The sequence below is a fragment of the Caloenas nicobarica genome, chromosome 12 (genome assembly GCF_036013445.1).
Source record: "Caloenas nicobarica isolate bCalNic1 chromosome 12, bCalNic1.hap1, whole genome shotgun sequence".
Lineage (NCBI taxonomy): Eukaryota > Metazoa > Chordata > Aves > Columbiformes > Columbidae > Caloenas > Caloenas nicobarica.
The window spans coordinates 12,012,563-12,029,111 of NC_088256.1; positions in this window are offsets into that span (position 1 = coordinate 12,012,563).

Consider the following 16,549-nt stretch of genomic DNA (forward strand, 5'->3'; position numbering starts at 1 on the left):
CCTTGATGCTCATTGTTTACTGGAAGGTGATATCTTAAAACCCAAAACAACTTTTCAACAGTTGTTCAGGCTGATCTTTCCAAGTGTGAAGTGGAAAGCAACCCCCAAACCCTACAAATGTATGTCTCTACAATACTCATTTCCAGTTGCCATTTCACAGATCTTTCAGTTTTTAAAGACCCATTTCTTCACCTGTGTCATGTCCTCCTCTCCTGCCATTCCTTGCCTCAGCTCTCCCTCTGCCCAGTGAAGGGGGGGGCAGCAGGAGGAGGGGACACCCTGGCCACGGTCAGCAAATTGGACCCAACAGCTTATTTGAGGTGGTGTAACCTATTACCAAATGTTGAGAGCAGCCTGGCCTGTGTCTTCCCACCAGACGGGTGCGTCACAGGAGATCTTAGCTGGTGCAGGCTGTTGCTCTGTGCTGGCTCAGACCACTTGCCGGTGGTCCCCTGAGATTTTGTGCATGATGGCATCGGGATGAGGGTGGAGGCTGTCACGATCCACGAGCCGCTGCTGGCTGGGAGCGTGCACACGGAGCTGAGTGGTCACCGCGGAGGTGGGAAAGGGGAGTGAGGGGCGGCTGAGGGATGTGGGGCTCCGGGTCTGGAGCAGACGGCATCCAGCCCGCAGGGTCTCTCTCTGTGCCGGGCACCATATGGTGCTGTATTTCACAGCCGTCCCTGCGAGATAAGGTTCGTCAGCTCGTATAGATGAAAGGGAGCGGGTGGTCTTAAAAATATTTGCTGTTGCTTGTGCCTCTCGCGGAGATGGTTATGACCGATGAAATCCGTCAGGCTGTACCGCAGCCATGCTGGGTTTCTGTAGTGTGCTGCTTAGGCTGGGAACACCTTCTTGTGGCAGGGAACAGGAACTGGCTGCTGTGGGGTGACATAAGGTGTTAATTAATGTGCGGACAGAAAGTTCCTTCATAATATATTATCATCCTGCTAAAGATGGGTTTCCTTCCCTTCAGAGGCGCTCTGGTAGGGTCTCTTCCCCACTTACCCCTCCCAGGCTGTGCCGGGCTCTGGCTCTCGCAGGAGGTGCCGCACGGTGCAGGGCTGCCCGGCCACGGCCTCTCCCAAAGCGGAGCTGCAAACCTTTGTGAGCTGGAGCAGGATTGCCTCTGTCCCCGCAGCGCAAGCGAAGCGAGAGCTGCCCTCCTGCCACAGACATGGGTGCTCGGGCAGCCCCAGGGGAGGGTCTGTGGGGGCAGCCCACCCTGCCGAGGGCTCGGGGTGCCCGTGGTGAGAGAGGGGATCCTGCCCAAGGAGCTGCCGGTTTGTTAGAAGCTGTCTCCTAAATATGGACATGATTATTTTTGTGTATTTCTTTGCTTGCTCTGGAATCTTTGTGTTTTTTTCCCTTAAACCTGGACAAAAATCAGCGGTGCCCTGTGTGCATGCGACATGGCTGCGCACAAACTCCCTTTGTGACTTCTTTCTTTAACAGGGGAGAAACGCATTCAGGAAAAAGCAGGGCTCTGACAACAGGAATCAAGTGTTTCTAAATATGGACATCCCTTTTTGGACTAAAAAGTCTTTTTTGTACCATGCATATTTCCCCTGTTAATCATTTCCTTTTGTTCCTTGCAAACTTTGGTCCTCCAACGTTATAGAAGGAATTATAGCTGCTCTGTTTGTAAACTTTCCTTTATTATACATGAACTGGCTTCTATGTTAGACGAGTTTGCTGGATTTTCTTTTTAATGCAGTTGGAAGGGCCAGCGCACTGGTTACTCACCCTTGGCTTTTCTTTTTTTTTAAAAAAACAGTCATATTTGGCCTCAGCCAATCTTGAAATATTGGGGATTTTACAGGCCATTGAGCTTTGCCTGGTCCTATTCACTGCTTTTGTGTCACACTAATTGGCTTGATAAAGAAGAGCCTGGGCTGTGTAAAGTGCTTCTCCTCCAAGGTGAAATGTGAGATGGTGGGGGGAAATATTCAGATGTTCACTAGCAGTTATGCTGCTGGATAATCTGAATGCATCAGAAATCAGCTAGAGCTCAGACAAAGTAGGGGATTAGGAGTCTGAGATGGGCGAGCGGGGTGGACATCTGGAAGCCTGCTGTTTAGCTTGTCCGCTGGGGTGGCTTGCGTCTTCATTTTATGGGTTATTCACACCGAAAATGAACGGCATGCTGGCGTCGTGGTTGCTCTCCGTAGACGTTTTCTGAAATAACAATTTCTGTTGTTATTTACAGAGCACCCCACCCTCCCCAGCAGAGCTCTGTGTGTTCAACACGAACCCAGTCACCAGCGCAAGCAGCGCGGGAGGAGCTCACCCTCTGAAGCCGGAGGGACGCACTTGGGTTTCGTGTGCCGTTGTTTGCACACCCCACTGCTGCCTGCTGCTTGGAGGTTTTGGGGAGAAATATTACGTGTACTTGTGGCTGGTGTTATGCAGATGGTAGCTGCTCGGGCTTTCCCTTGCGTGGTTCTCCGTGTTTTTAGGCAAGTGCAGTTCTGCAGAGTGCAACAGGAAAGCAAACACGTGGGGGAGGAGGAGAGAACCCAAATTTGGGACTTCTGAACCCTTCCTGTGTGTGGGCCCTGGTTCTCCCGAAGTTGAGCCCATTGTTACAGCACAGGGCTGCTTCTGCTGCAGCACGTGCCGCAGGCAGCGCCGCGCTCCAGGGTCGGCTTCGCCTCCCCAGTCCCGCTGCCCCTCACGCCGTCCTGCTGCGGGCAGGAGGACGTGGCTCGGGGTGCAAAACCGTGGGTGGAGTGGGGACAGGCGCGTGGTGGTTTTCTCAACTCATATTTCCTCATAAAATGAAAAATGTTTTTGCCTTTTTGAAAACACAACACTGGAGAAGGAATTCTAAATATGTTGTGAACAGAAATGGCCAAATAGTGATTTGTTTTGCTTTTGTTTTTCCCCAAAAAGTCGTTTCTTTACCAGCCTCTCAGCACGTGCTCTGTTTCTCCTCCTCCACCTGCCGCACTTTGCTCGTGTTTCCATCCCCTTCCCAGACAACCTGCCTTGGCAGCTTCAATTTTGGCCACAGCTGTAACATACCGAGCCAGCCTTGCGGTGCTCCCACGGAATACCCACTGCTGCCCGGACAGCAGCAGCCTGCCCGCGGGTGGGGAGCATCTCATGGAGAGGTTTGGGACAGGTGCCTTGTGCAGGTGGGATTCCCACTCTGCCTCGTCTCTGGCAAAGCCAAAGCGAAGCGGTTTAGGAGAAGGTAAGGAGGGGACCTCCAGGTAATAAAATGTATCACCCTAAAGCAGATAGTAGAGCTTGGCAGTGCTTTGGATCGTGCTTGGGATGATAAAAGCAAGGACATTTTTAATTTAAAAAAAAAAAAAAAATCAATGCAGCAGAAGAGAGGCAGGTGCCAGAGCAGCAGAGACCTGGGCAGGGCATTCATAAAGGGTGGTTGAAGGACACATGCCAGTTGCCGCTGGACATGATGCCCCTGGGAATTAAAAGCTGGACTGAGGAGTGAGCCCAATGCAGCCATGCAGCAGCGTCCACTGAAAGCACTGACTCTGTGAAATGTGCCTGGGTTGTGTTAAAGATATGCAAAATTTAGGGAAAGAAAGCACCAACTTTACGTTTTTTGTGGACCACAGGCCTCTCAGTGCAGTACTGATGGCCAGCAGCTCCTGTTGTGCTACTCATTTTTATAATCTATTTTGGGAAAACTGCCTTTTCTTTTTTGGGGAGACCTGATGGGAGAACAGAGCTGAGTTCTGATGGATGTTGGCAGCATTTTTACTTTTTGAGTGCCTTTCTGCCCTAGTGGGGATGAAACATGGTATCCTTACGTTTTCTCCACGTGAGCTTGGGGAGCCGCTGCTGGGAGCGATGTGCGAGCGCTGGGCGGTGCAGGGACACACAGGTAAAGTGGCTCCTGTGCTTGGTGCCAGCGTCCCTGAGAGCCTGCGTCTGGGTCTGTGTCAGCAGCCGTGTTTGGCTCAGGAGAAGGAGGGCTGGAGAAGGGGTACAACTTCTCTGGGGTCACCTGTGGGCCCCCTGAATGCCAAACCTATGCAAGACGCATATAAAATGCTCCTTTTCACCCAGGATAGGAGGAGGAGTGCTTTTCTCTTGAACAGTGAGGCCAGAAAAGCATTTATGTGCTGTGGGTGGACTCCAGCTTATGAGACTTGTGTGATTTTTTTTTTTTTTTTTTTTTTTTTTACACAGATGAAGTGCAGCTCTTGCTCCATTTTAATGTCATTTTTCAGAAGCGCTGGCAGTGCAATTCACTGGAACTTCACCATGCTTTGGGAGATCCCAGGGCAAGGACAGGGCATGCTGCAGCTCCCCACTGCCCTTCTGGGCTGCCAAAGCCTTTGCTACGAGGTAGAGGGGTCCAGGTTTGGGGGAGGCCTTGAGCACCGGGTCAGTCCTGGCAGCTTTCGCAGCGGATGCTCCTGCAACCGGGAGCTGCTGGGAGTTTGCATTTCCCTTGTCCTCAGCCCCGAAGAAAGCCTAAAGCCTCAGTCAATAATAAGCTTATAAGACAGTAAATCTTGGTAATGAGAAAAACAGAAGACAGCATCTGCTCAACATGATGGTACTATGTATGGTCTGGTAAACAGCTACTGAAATGAGTTGCCCGTTATTGCAGGGCTTACAGCTGAAAAGCCGTATTTCCCTGCAGGATCGGCAGATTTCACTGCCCCCAGCCCTTTGGAGCGGCTGCTGGAATCCCGTTAAGGCTGAGCACAGGGAGAGGTGACCCATTGCCCGTGAGGGCTGAGTGCTTGCCCACAGGCACAGCAGCCCCCACCATGAAACCAGTGGCAAGCTGCCATCATCCTGTGTGTGTGGGGCCCGAGAGAGGCAATGGAATAGGACCCCCACAGCAGTTGTCTTCACCTTCTTGTCCTGTGTCCCCCGCAACGCCTCCTCGTAGTGGCCATGCTCAGAGATGTACGTACATTGGAGGGTGCTCTGCAGCAAATGGGGGTTGGGGATAAAAATGGGAAAAGAGTTTATTCTCTATCATATTTTCAGAGGTATCGAAATGAGATGAGCTGATGGGCAACAGGCACCCGGGGATAAATGAGCTGTGCAGGGGGCAGCAGGAGGAGGAAGGTGCTGGGTCCTCATCTGACATCCATTCAGGCAAACCCGGTGCCCATGGGGTGGGAGCTGGCAGCGGTCCCAGTCCCGCTCAAACTGCATGAGGCTGGGTCTGCAAAATGGGGAGGAGGAGGAGGGGAGAGTTCAGGGGACGGAATCTGCATATGGTGTGTAATGCTTTTATGAATTGGGTCTTTAATAATTTACATTACCAGTTTAATACTTTGAATACAAATTATCTTGCCCATATGCTGTGCTGACAAATATAAAAATGGAGTAATCAAAGCTGTAATAGCACTATAGCAAAAAGACATAAAATGCCACTAGAAGGCTTAGGATAAATTATTGCATGCACACGCTAGCTCTATGGCTCCCTGGTGCCAAAGGATGCATTGCGATTTCTTCCTCAGACTTTGCATTTGGGCTTGAGGACTGGTGCAGTACCAGGAGTACTGCTTGAAATTCTGTGAGACGGGCAGCGTTTAACAAAGAGGGAAGAAAAAAGGCTCAGACCTGTTTGATAAACACTGCAATTTAAATTCTGCTCTGGCATTACATGGGCTGTGAAGAAAATATAGCCCTCTTATTTGTAGAGAGCCCCCTTCTTCCTCCAGCTGGGTTATTTGCATGTATTATAAACTGCAGTGTTGGCTTGCCATCTTCAGGCAGCTGCCACACACTGCACAGCATCCCTGCCCATCATCCCTGTGCTGGATGGAGGTGGCGGGTCTAGCCTGGGTGCCACTGGGATGCCCAAGGGAAGATGCTCGCTGCAGCCTGGCACTAGATGACTCAGGCAATGGGCAGCATCAGTCCAGGGAAAACACGAGTTTCATCTCAACCCTCTTCATACCTGCGCTCTTCATACCCCTCTAATGCCTGAGCTCTGAGGGGCTGGAGGAGCTGGGAGAGGATGAAATGGCCCCAGGCCCTTGGTACTCCCTCCTGGCCACCCTTGGGCTGCGGTTTAGGTGTGAGAGAACAGTACAGGTGGGCCTGGGAGCTTGTGAATGCTGCAGGTGATTTAGTGGCTTGCTTTTAGCAGCCTGGCATCTTTTGGTGCACGTGTGCTGGTATACCGGGCATCCCAAAGGGCATGGGGCTGTGCAGTGAAATGAGCAGGTTTGCAGAGCAGAGATGCAAGTTGTCCTCACAGGGAAACGCTGCTGCTTGTAGATGCCAGTGGACTGTGTGTTGTGGCTTGGGGCAAAGTCCCTGCTTCTAAATACCAGCCTATTTATTGGTGCTGTATTGCAAAGGCATTCCCCCTACAAGCTAGTCTTTCACAGAAAGAGCCATTTAAAGCTCATATTTGCATACACTGAACTTCTCAGCTATCAAGGTTACTCCATGCTGTAATCCAGTTCTGTGCTTCTAATATGATCAGTGAAAAATGAGGCTTCTTCCTAAATAAATCATCAGCAATGGAGAGAATGGTGCTTTTCTGGAAGGTGTGAGGCTCTGGTAGTAGCAACATCCTTCCCAAAAGGCAGAGGAATCGGGGCAGGCTTGTTCTGCACTGCTGCGCTGCCTGAACTCACTGTGAATTGCCCTGAGATCCAAACCCCTTGCACACCCTTTGGCACTCCCAGGATCTGCTACTGGCTGTATCCCCAGGATGTGGTGCCAGTGGCTAGGGCGTACTGCACCCCAAGGACTAGGGTCACCCATCTTTGGCTCGCCCATTAATGCCTGTGTTGGTGCACACATGCGTCTCTGTTACGGGCTGAGGGGAGAGGAGTGGGTGCCAGTGTTTGGAATCCCATATCCTGGCGAGATGGGGCACCCAAGACTGCAGAAAGAGAGAGCACCCCACTCCTGCCCACCCTGCCTGTCCCCGTGCTCCTACCTTGCTCTGCTCCTCAGGCACCCCAAGCAGCCTAGTTTTGCCTCTGAACAGGGAGTTTTGGAGGAGGCCCAGGTGCTGCAGCCCCACTCCATGCCCTGGGCTTAGGGAGCAGCCATGTGGCAGAGCACCCCCATTATTGTAGCTGGGCAAACCATGGCTCCAAAACCCTTGGAGCAAAGAGGTACCCAGAGCCTCCCCTGCCAGGGGTGATGGGGGCTGCTGGGCCACCCCAGCAAAGCGACGTGTACGAGCTGGCGTGAGGAGGTGCAGGTGGGCATCCAGCCCCCACTGGAGGAACTTTTCCTGTTGCCAGATCTTCTGGAGAATAATGGCCTAATTGATCCTTTTTCTCTGCAAATAAATTGGATGGATCAAGACCACAATGAGAAATATCCTCATACAGAGGGGGATTTTCAGCATAAAAGGCTTTATATGACTCGTAAACTATAACATTTATTTCTGCACGCGAGGTAAATATTTCCCCCTCTGAATGCCTAAGCAATGTGATTTTGTTTGAAGCCTCCATTTGTTTAAGTTCGGAGGTGACAATAATTCACCTCTTTTCCTTTCCTGCAACTCCCCAAGGAATGGTGTAAGCCAAAATAGAGCAAACTCAGCTCTGGCTGTTTGTCACTTGTCAGTTCCCTCCCTCAAATACTCTCAGATGAGCTTTGTCCTGGAGTTTACATTCGGGCACCTTCTGATCTCCAGCCGTTGGTAAATGGCCCCACATTTCCCTGTTTAGAGGAAGAAATACAGCACACCTGTATGCAGCCACTGCCAGGGCAGGCAGGGAAGAAAGACATAACTTAATTTAACTCCAGATAAATCATGATTTCACAGCCATCTGCCTGCTACAGGCAGTTGAGACTCCCATCTCCTTGGCACTGTAACAATACTTGTCACTCAGTGTCCCAAAGAGACGCACTCACGGCCAGAGATCACAGATGACTAAGAAGAAGCCTGGAGTTGTAAACACCATCAATCTGGAGAAAACAAACGCACCCCGGAGCCTGTGCCGGGTGAGGGTGTTCGAAGGCAGCACTTGCCCCTGCGGGGCATGGGATGTGCCCACGGGTTGTGTGGATCCCCAGCCTCCGACCTCCCCCAGGTCTATCACCAACCCAAAGGTCCAGGAAGCCCGAGGAGGCCAAGTGCTGCCTCTCCTCTTCCCCCGGAGGGCTCTGGTCCCCGGCTTTTGCAGGGGCTGGCAGCCCCCGTGCAGCCCCCAGCCTCTCTCAGGAGGGGGGACCCAGGCAGGGGTTATGTGCTGGGGGGTTTCCTTAACTCACCAGCTGCTGTTGCCCTTTGTGGGAGATGAAAGAAGGGTGATCCTATTTTGGAGTTAGGTGCAGCTCCTGGGTGCTTTCTGCTGGGAATTTTCACCACCACCATGAAGCTGTTCAGCTCCTGCCAGGTGGACACAGAGCCCTTGTCACTGCTTAAAGGTGTTTTGTGTGAGAGCGGTGGGTGGACGGGTGCTCAAAGCCTGGCTGTGCCGCCCTCCGTGCGGAGCTGGCGGGGGTGCAACCCGCAGTCGTGCTGGGTGCCCCCTCATCTCCTACTGCAGATGGGGGCTGTTTTGAGAGAAGTGTTTGAATTTGATCTTTAGTTCCTCATCCCGCAGGCATGGGCAGAAACCCCCTGGCCCGTGCTGGCACATCAGGTTTCGGGGAAGGCTCCCACCACAGCATGGGCAGCGTGTTTGCAGTGCGGGAACCTTGCTTTGCTTTCCATTCTTTTTGATACCCCTGTGCCTTTCCTGGCTTTGACAGAGTCACTTCTGATTTACAGATGGTGTGACATGAAATTTGAAGCAGGTGCCACTTCTCTTGTCCCCTGCTCGCCCACTCCCACCTAGGACACCCCCGCTCCATCCCGCTCCCCCAGCAGCATCCAGCGCTGCCCCTTGGGTCCCTGCCCATCCTCTGAGACGTGTCCATGTCAAAACCTAAACTCAATGCTAACGTGCACAGGCAGTTTCTGTTTCCGTCTGTGTCTTTCTTTCTCTTTCTTTTTAATTTTTTTAAAGAGACTGGATCTGAGGCTGCCATGTAGTGATGATGATATTATTGTTAGTAGTTATTTCTATTTCCATAGCTTCAAGAGGCAGAGAACAGAGTCCTGCTGGGTTAAATGCAGCACATGCTATAACGAAAAGACAGTCTGGGTGCGAAACAACTTGCAGTCTTCTTAATATAAGGAATGTAAAATTAAGATTACTATAGCAACATCTTGCTAACATTGCATACGGATAGATTTGTTGGTGTTGGTCTTTCTATATATGTGTGTGTGTCTATGTGTGTGTGTATATATATATATATATGTAACATACATACAGAAACCCTAAATATCTCTGGCAACTTCTTCCATTGTTGAATTTATATTTAGTCTGAAGCTCATTCTCTGTCTCTGAGATCTGGTTGCTCCTTAAGATTTGCGTCCAGTTTTCCTTCAGCAAACCTTGCCTTCTCCTTAGCGCTCTTTTGTGCATGCTGTGTGCCAGGCCTGAGCCCCCTCCGCCTGGGGAGAGTGCTCTGCCCCCGGCCAGGAGCAGGGACAAATCCTGATGGGGAGGGGGTTCATTCCATCTACTGGGGCCTTTGTTTTAAATGTATACAACCCAATTAAATTTTGTAACTGACTTAACATCTCCAAATCTGCTTTCTTCAGTCAGATTGTAGGAGAGTGGGGTGAAGCCGAGACGTGCAAATACCTATTTTCCCTTCCCATCTCTCTTCTCTCAAGTTGTTAATCTTTAAGTGAAATTTCATACGAGTTATGAACCACACCTTTCACTTCTCCTCCATGACTGAATAAAACCTGGGCCCAGAAATGTTTGTGGGAAGCACAGCGCACTGCCAGTAGCCAAGGGAAAAGGCAGCAGGAGGATGGATGGATGCACCTACAATTCAGCGTCACTTAAATTCTCCAGGAAAATAGCAAAAATTCAAGCACAATTTTCACCTTGTTGCAGAGGTAAGTGGACGTACTGATAAAGAAAAGTTTTAACGTCACCAGATCTGAGGAGCTATCTTTGCTTACCAGCCTACAATCAGGTAGGAGGGAAAACCAGGCACCAAACTGTGCTAAAGAGATCTGAAGGGTATTGCTCTCCATCAAAGAAAGACATGTTGAAGGGATGCCCGTTTCTCACGAGGAGCGGGAGGAACTTGCAGCTCATTTGTAACAGCTTTGAGGCTGTGGAGTTGAACATGCACAGTTGGAGGGCTGGTAGATTTGCTGTTTTGAGACCAGACTGTAATGGAGATCTGAGAACCAAAACTGAAAACGTCTGCTGGCAGGTCTGGATGGAGGAGCTGGAAAGCAGCCTGGAGTTGCCAGCTGCAGATTTCTGGTGCCTCTGACTTAGCAGTATTAAATACAAAGAAATAAATCGTAGGCAGCTCTGCCTGTGGGGTCTAGAAGGAAAGCAAGGGGGCTGGTAAGCAAACCCCACTTTCCAGTAGATCTGTGGGGAAGGCAGATGTGGAAAGGTGAAGAAGGGATCTGCATGACATATAGAAGCCAATGCATAGAAGCCAACATTTGAAGCCTACCAGGCTTCACAACGGCTTTTCTTCAGACAGCACTGCCCTATGAGCAGGAATCAATACTCTTTTGCAGAGTCTGCAAAAATGCTGGCAGGTGTGAGTGTGCAGAGCTGATGTTGAGTAGGAGATTTCTGGATGGAGCTATTGAAGAGATGGGCAGGATGGAAGCAAGTGTGGGTGATGCTTCACGTGTACATTGGGTATTGATGTAGGCCTTACAGTGATGGGTTGAAGATACCAGGACAGCTGAAGATCGGACCAGACAATGGAGAGTGGGTGGAACCAGTGGAAGTTCACAAACAACACTGTATTAGAGGGCAGAGCAAAGCGAACACGGTCAGTTGGGCACTCAGCTTGTTGGCTGCCAGCAGCAGGCAGGAAAGCCATCCCTTCGCCAAACTGGGCCCGAGCCTGGGCCAGCCTGCAGACACAAGAGGCATCACTGCCTCCTTCCCAAAGGAAGGGGTAAAGGCAGGCTCCGGGGGTCAGACAGGGCAGCAGGGGCTCTAAACCTGCCTGGGAGCTTCCAGTAAGGTCTGTAGAGCTGCAGAAACCACCTCTGAGACCCTTGGTTAAAATGCACACATGCTTTTGCATCCTCTTCTCTGGAATGGGAACCCATCACGGCAAGGGGCTGTTTATGATGCTCAGCTGAAATTTAACCACGCTGGACTTCCCTGGGTACAGGCAGTTGCTGTCAGCAGTGTGAGCACTGATGCTGAGTGCTGGGTGAAGGTTTGGTGTGAGACCTGGTCACTTACCCCTTAGAAATCCTGTGGGGTTCTGCAGGTGTGCGGGAGTGTCCAGGGAAATCAGGGCTTTTGGGGGGAGTACAGTGAGAGAGGGGAAATTGTTTCTCTTTCCCCAAGGGGTGCTGACTTTCCCAGCTGTGGGGTGCACCCTGCTGATACGTACCAAAGCGATAACCTGAGGAGAGGGAATTTCACCACTGGGGAAAAAACTGTGGCTTTGGAGTCAACTCACTGCAGCTCCTCTGTTCACCCTGGCTGCACCGCTGCTGCGGACAGCTGCACCTCTGCAGGGACAGGCAGGGGCCATGTGTCCCCCCTGGCTCCATGGCCCTGCCATGCCAGCCATGATCACCATCACCTCTACACTTTTTATTTCTCTTGACCTCTGTGTTTCCATCAGCCTTTTCAAGCAAGCCTGCCACCAAGGCCATAATCGGTTCCCGTGTACTCCTATTTATGCTTTCACCCAGCAATTTGCGCAAGCCTGTAGAGCTCTCTGCTCATAATTGACAGGAGAAAGCAATCTGCTGCACAAGAGGAAACATCTCTGCTGGCTGCTGGATCCGAGCGGGCTATTTCCCATAATGAGGATGAAGCAAAACAAGATCTCACTAGCAGCCGCAGATGTAGCTGAGTCCCCATTACAGCAGGCGCAGAGGTGATGCTTGGGTCGTAATTAAGAGCTCGATATTTGGAGTAGAGTGTGTCGTAATGTCCTTCCTGCGCCACTGACTTGTGACGAGGCAGTTAGTGCCAAGCGCTCCTGAAGCTTGTTCGAGTCACAGCTCCCACAAGTCAGGCTGCAGGAGGGGCTGCTCAAGAAAGGGAAATCTTCTTTTCTTTCTTAAGACTGTTATTTCTTCACTTGCAGAGGACAACTGTGGCAATTTCAGCCTTAGCATTGGAAAGCAGCTGCTAATGGCAATGGAGTGATTTCGATGAGAGTGGCGTCAACTGTGAATGTCCCCGCAGTGACGGTGCGGCTGGGTAACATGGGTGCCAGTGAGCCGGGCTGGCCGGACCTCACACCGCCCCCAGCTGGAAAAGCAGCTGGGACACAGTGCTGGGCAGCAGAGTGGGTGTGGGAAAAATTCTTGCGCGTGGGTGTGCATCCAGGTGAACTGCAATGCGAATTGGGGCTGAGGAGGGAAGGCATGTGTAGCACAGAGATGCCAGAGCGCCTTGGCACTTTCTTTCTCATACCATTCCCCCCACGGCAAGGCCAGGTGCCTGGTGAGCAACGCTGAACTTCTGAGATGCCACACGAACTTTTGGGGGTCTTGGAGAAAAGTACAACCCCTTCTGCTTGGGCAGCATCTGTGGAGTGGAGAGTTTTCCCTCCCCGCTCTCAGGGGGGAAGCCAGTCTTACCTCCTTGTGAAGCGCTAACTAGCCCTTTTTTTTGGGATTGAAACGCTGCCAGAAGATAAGCTTTGGTCCCTTCTGGCCTGGCCCCCCTAGCCATCCCCTAACTGGAACGGCCCCAGGCTTGGGGAGGAGGAAGAAAGAAAAGGGAGAGAAAGGATGGTGAGAGGCTGCAAGAGCTGAACCAGGAAAACCAAGAGCAACGCAGCTGGCACCCCTGCAGGTGCCAAGGCAGGAGCTGGGGGATTCCTGTGCGCACGGTGTGTCAGGGCAGAAGGGATGGACTGGAAAGGGACTGGCAAAAGGAGACCTGTAAGGATCAGAGTGGGGTGGTTGTTGGTTTCCACTGGTAGAAAAAGGGACTGCAAGATGTATCTCAACAGAAAAAACCTGAAGTACTTTTTTTTTTTTTTCCACTTTTTTTTTTTTTTTTCTTCTGCCACCCTGGAAGGTCTTGGTATAAGGAGAGAAGCCTTGCCCACCCTTGCCTGAGCACACGCTTCATGGAGGTGGTATGAGGAAGATGAGCAGTCCTTCTTTTCCTCGAGTTAAAGACAGATCTGTAGGACAAATAGGGCCGCTGTCAGGGGTGGACAAGGGGTGATCTGTCATGAACCAGCTTTTCTTTCTTTGCTTTTTTTTTTCTTTTTTCAGATTCACTGCCTTGTTGACAAGCACAGAGCTAGCAGTGCCTTGAGTAACTTACTTGTTGTTGGGCAACACAGGAGTTTCTTACTCAGATACTGAAGCACTTAAAATTCTTCAGGATTTGTTAGCCACAGCACAACATGTGTCCCCAAGGTTTCAGAGCCTGAAGATGCTGCAGGGAAGAGCTTGTGTTTCTCCACACCTGTCGGAAGGGCCGGTGCTATTTACTAGTAGAGGCTGCACGAATCCTATGCATAATTCAGCTACTGCCATACAAATCACCTCACTAGTAAAAGCCTTTCTGAAAAGTATGATTTGATCGCAACAAACTTTGACCTAAATGTGCCACAGCAAACAGCCCCGTATGGTGGGTTTTAAACTTTTGCCGTCACTTCATTTCGAATCTAGGTCATCCCCCTTGCTTGTTTGTAATGAAGCTAATTCTGATTTCATTCATGTTGCATCTTTGAGATGGGGGAAAAAATGGAAAATTTGAAACATCAAATCAGCCTCAAAGTCATTCTTCTTAAATCCCATCTCAGAGCAAAGGAAGCAGTTAGATGCCGCATCCCAAGGCAACATTGATGGTATCCTTTAATATTCAGGGGACGGAAGGAATACAAAGTTTTCCTTCTTTCCCTTTTAATTTTGATTTCGGAGTTAGGCAGCTGAGCTGAATGAACTGGCCTGTGTCCACGGCTTTTTGAGCGATTAACAAAAAAGTCTATTCTGGACGAGTGAGTTGTGTGCTCTGCGTGAGGCTGCTGCTTCAGCGACAGAGGGAAAGTGGCTGAACACGAGGTTATTAGTTTGTCTGGAGTTTCTATGCAAGCACAATGGCACAAATAGAGCTGCTTTTTTGTTGATCTCTTCTGCGATGGCAGCTCAGGGCAAGCTGCTGTATTCATCTATTTATTGCTGAAGCAACTAGTGCTTTTTTTCCCCCAAGACTGGTGTTCTCTTACACCGTGCACAGTACAGCTGTTTTGCCTCTGCAGTAAATAGCTGCACAGTCCAAATGGACAAGAACTAAGTTTGGGAGAGAGGAACTATTGCTCTGTGTGTTCGGCTAGAGAGTTGCAAGTGGATAACGGTGATTCTCCCTTTGATGATGGTTTGGAAATAGCTCTGCCTCCCGGCCAGACACTGAATTTAAGGGCAGAATTGAGACAGAGAGAGGGGGAGAAAAGGTGGTGTTCCTTATTTTGAAGATAATGGCCATGACGCACAGTGGAACTAAATGGCTTATTTTAGCTGTGTTTGTCAGCTCAAGGAGTCTAAGACTGTACCAAGGAATGAACCTCTATTGCCTGTCCGGACCAGAACCTTAAATAAGAAAAACCAACTGTGCTGGAAAGGCACGTGCTGAAGCTCTCCAACACTGAGCACTGCGTTCTGGTGGTGTTAAACCACCACAGGGTCCTGGTTTTGATACAGGAGGCAGGAGAGACCTCTAAACCCTCATCTGATCTGCGTGGGGTGGAGGCAACCTGCTCTGCCCATCACCAGGAGCAGCTTGGCAGGGCTCCCCTGTCCTGTCAAGGGCTTAACAGCGTGGGAGCAGCCCATGTACCAAAGAAATTATGAGCCCCGTTTCTGCATCTGCTTACATATCTCTCCCACAGGCCATTGCTTGAGTCAAAAGGCTCACTTGCTGAGAAATTATAACTTTTATTACCTGTTGTTCTCACTGGAAATGACCAGCCAGGCTGGTGAGGCAGGTGGGGAGGGATTCAGCTTCGCTCAGCATCTTTATGGTGCGCGTGTGGATTGCAGGAACAGAGCAAGTGCTCAGTGGGAAGGTGACTGAGCATTTCTGCTTGGGGAACTCTGTGTTAGGAAAGACTTCAGGCTACGAAATTGCCTTTGCAACTCACTGGGAGTTATTTGCAGTGGGAAAACCACTAATCTGCCCCACTGTCCTGCCTGATGTCTGCTTTCAAAGAAAACTTGCCTGCACTCTGTCCGCGACCAAAACATTCAGTGTAGAAGCTCAGGGCAAGGTTTCCTGGTGCTCCAGTTTTCTATCTTTCTCCTTCCTTCTCATGTCTCTTCCCTCCTTTGAAGCTGGACACCAAAACACCTTTGAATGATCTTGTCTTGGGATTCTGAATTTCCCAGCCTGGTATTCCTTATCTGGTACTAAGCCCCCTGGTCCTGGGGGTGCTCAGGGGATGGCTAATTATTTTGGTGAGCACAAAGAATTCCTTAGGTCTGGCTGATGTAAATGGGTATGTCACTGTATCTAAGCAGGCTCAGTCAAAATAACAGGACAAATTGGCCTTAAATATGCCACATTCAGTATAGTAGTATTTGGGGAGAGCAGCCATTATCTTTGTATATTTGACAAAAGTTAATTGTCTCTCTGACAAAATCAGTGTAGTGGTGAGTCTGTCCCTGTATAGTGGGGGCGGGGGAGGGAATCCTTCATTTATAAGCGATTCATTAAGTAGCATTAAAGCTGTCTCTGAAGACAAAATAATCTTTTTAAAGAGGACTCAAGGTACCGAGAAGGAAGATTAATGCCTCAGCTATTTTTCAATTATGCAAGCTTTCATTTATTGTAGTATACTTGGATTAACTCTTACTAAGCTGTGTGCATTGGTAGGTAGGATCAGGAAAGGGGGTTTCATGCCACTGGATGAGTCCTGTGCTCAGCGAGGGACGAGCGATTCTCTGCTCATGGCTGCGCTGGTGGGTGGGAGCAGCAGGGCAGGAGGGTGCCGGGTGCTGCCCTTCTAAGCCTCACTGTTAGCAAAGCCATTGTGTTTTTGCAAAAGGAGTGTTTGAAAAGCATTGATGGTGCTTGAATACTTTGCACTGATTGCATTCTGCTTGGTCTTCCCATTTATACACGTGTATATACCCACCCTGGGGTACTTTGAGTACTGAAGGGCTCTGGTTTATGACCCTAATTCAGTTGCCTTGTCCTGTGGTCACATCCATGGTCCTTGCACAATCAAATGAGCCTAAATTCTTCTAATAAACTGGGGATATTTTTATTTCAGTATGATTTATGTCAGAGGTTCCAGTAAAACATAATTAAAAAGGTCTTATTGATACCTCTACCATCATCTTTTTTCCTTGCCACTGCTTCCCAGAGTGCTAGCCTTTTCTTAATTGAAGCAATGAAGAGTCCATTTAGCAGGAAGGTGGGAAGAAACAGCCTGAAAACCATTCATCTAAATCATTCCACTGATGAAAACGGTTGCTCACTACATCTATCATAATTTCTTCTCAGTGTCCTACAAGAGATTAGTTGCTATAACTATGCAGATACACGTGTGCCTGGTAGAGCTATGCAGACCTTCCCATCTAGGGCAGTTGAAC